This window comes from Dicentrarchus labrax, unplaced genomic scaffold, assembly GCF_905237075.1.
Source record: "Dicentrarchus labrax unplaced genomic scaffold, dlabrax2021, whole genome shotgun sequence".
In the NCBI taxonomy this organism is placed as follows: domain Eukaryota; kingdom Metazoa; phylum Chordata; class Actinopteri; family Moronidae; genus Dicentrarchus; species Dicentrarchus labrax.
This window is the reverse complement of record NW_026136913.1, coordinates 72,046-74,564: the sequence shown is the minus strand read 5'-3', so window position 1 is coordinate 74,564 and position 2,519 is coordinate 72,046. Positions and strand designations below refer to the sequence as shown.

The window sequence follows — 2,519 nt, the reverse complement described above, 5'->3', positions numbered from 1 at the left end:
AACAGCTGAGGAATCATGGACATCAGGACAAGAATAAGGAGCCTCAGCTGCACACTGCTTTATTTTAAGAGGCAATGAGACAGAAATGTTGGGAACCACTAGTTGTTAAATAAAGGTAGTGCAGTAAAATGTACAACAGTCCCCTCTGAACCCAAGTGGAGCAGAAGTACTATACTAGTATACTTAGTTACTTTCCACCACTAAAAGTACCTCATTACATGTAAAAGTCCTTGGATTGACTTTAGATGCATATATTAACATTAAGCAGCAATTTAATATTAAAGTTGGTTAAAGTGGAGTTAATTTTAATGAATTTATATACTGTTTAATCTACATTAACATCATATTTAATGGGCTGATCAGGTTTTAGTTGTGATTTATCTGAAAAGTTTATATATAAAGTGTATCTTCTTAAATCGATCTCGGTTTGAAGTTACAGTTAGGAGATATTTCCTGCAGGTTTAATCTTTGAGTTCAGGCAAACATTAGGTTGATAAACACATTTTTAAGTTGCACATTTATACAGAAAGTGATGTGAGACAACAAGTAAGGTATACAGCATTAAAGGGAATGTTCTCATATTCTGAATAATAAAGGGAAGTTAGCATGCTTTGAAACATAATCATTGTGTAACACAGGATGTAAAAACATCAGCCAATAGGCAGGTCCCAAACACTGACACTTTTCCACACACTCACAGGGTATATATACAGTCAATGGGTCCCACCCAACAGAAACACTTTCAAAATAAAAGCTTTCATAGAGTTTGAAAGACCTTCAAACTGACTGAATTTGATATTTCATCATCACAGCAGCTAAGTGAAATCTCAGTGAGTATTTTCATTATCAATTAGCATATTATCTTCAAGATTCATCCATTACACATTTAGTGATTTATAAAAATGCCCATCACATAACGCCCAACTTCTTTAACCTGTTTCTCTGACCAACAGACCAAAACCCAAAGATGTCTCATTTATAATTATATAAATCACAGAAAAACTGAAAACTGCTGTAAAAAAAGGAAACTATTAATCAGAACAGTAACAGAGCCCACTGATTGATTGTTTGAGCTCTATCTAACATTACTAACTGACTGAAGACAAATAATGAAAATATAAATATCTGTCCCATTTTTAACAGCAGAGGATTTAAATGTTTGGTTGTAAATATTAGTGTGGTTCTGCAGGAGTTTACTGGAATATGGTCTCACATGATCTGTCAGAACTGATGTTTTTAGTGTCTGCACATTTTAATCCCTGCTGTTTGCTTTCTATTCAACACGTCCAGATGTTAGAAGTGTCAAATACAGTATAACACTCAGTGCACAGCAGTGGCCACAAAGCAGATCTCAGTTTAAACTAATCAATCATTATTAGTATTTTCCATTTCAGAATTCCAGTAAAGTTCAAAGAAATGTCAGTCCAACACAGTCGAGCAGTGTTCAACCTTCAGTGAACTTCTTCCATTTATGTACAGTGCTGTGAAAAAGTGTTTGCCCCCTTCCTGATTTCTTATTTCTTTGCATATCTGTCAAACTTAAATGTTTCAGATCATCAAACAAATTTGTATATTAGACAAAGATAACCTGAGTAAATACAAAATACAGTGTTTAAATGATGATTTCATTTATTAAAGGGAAAAAAGCTTTCCAACCCACCTGGCCCTATGTGAAAAAGTATTTGCCCCCTAAACCTAATAACTGGTTAGATTTTTAATGTTGTACTTTTTCTGACTTATCTCAGTTTAGGAGGGCATTTAGTTTGTTTTAGTTTTTTACAGTAACATGTTTCCTAACTACATGTAGGGAAACAATCTCTCTACTACTAACAGAAGAATTTAGGGTGGCATTGACCCTGTCCTCCATTCAAAATAACGGCAGAAAGTGGCAGCACCATTGTTGTTAGTATCTGTGTGGGACATTGATTTACCTTCACTGTCCTCTCTTAAAAAGACATTTTATAAAGCCCCAAAATGTATTTAAATAATTAAAAAAGTAATTATTCATTTATCGTGACTCTGAGATAGGACACAGCATGAGTTTCAGAATTGCTCCTGTAATAGGAAGATAAGATTTACCATGTTTGAAACTCAAGACAGGACAAACAGTTTTACTGTAATGGGGCCCCAAATCCAACAGCAGGTGGTCCTGATCATGTTTATAGCTGTTATGTGAGGATTCAGTTGTTCAAATGTCTCCACGTGATCGAGTACTGTAAAACCAGATCTAGAGGATACATGACAATGTTTCACTTTTGTTTTAATTTAATATATAACATTACTTGGCCAACAAAAAGACATAAACATAAAAACACCTCACAAAGATATAGTTTAATTTCTAAAGTGGACTATATATATAAAGCAGGTATTTACTGAGGTCTAGAGCCAATAGACCTGGAGCTGAGAGCCACAGACAGGAGGGCTGAAAGTACTGAAAGCTGGACTCCCATGTTGTTGGTTTTGGTCTTTTCATGCTGAGAGTAACACAAATATATTATATAATGCAATATAATAATTAC

General features: G+C 34.4%; 1 protein-coding gene across 2 annotated transcripts in view; it reads left to right on the top strand.

Moving 5' to 3' along the window:
• The window catches only part of LOC127360663 (V-set domain-containing T-cell activation inhibitor 1), a 94,617-nt gene that overhangs the window by 73,530 nt on the left and 18,568 nt on the right, over positions 1–2,519 (top strand). The window lies entirely within an intron of this gene.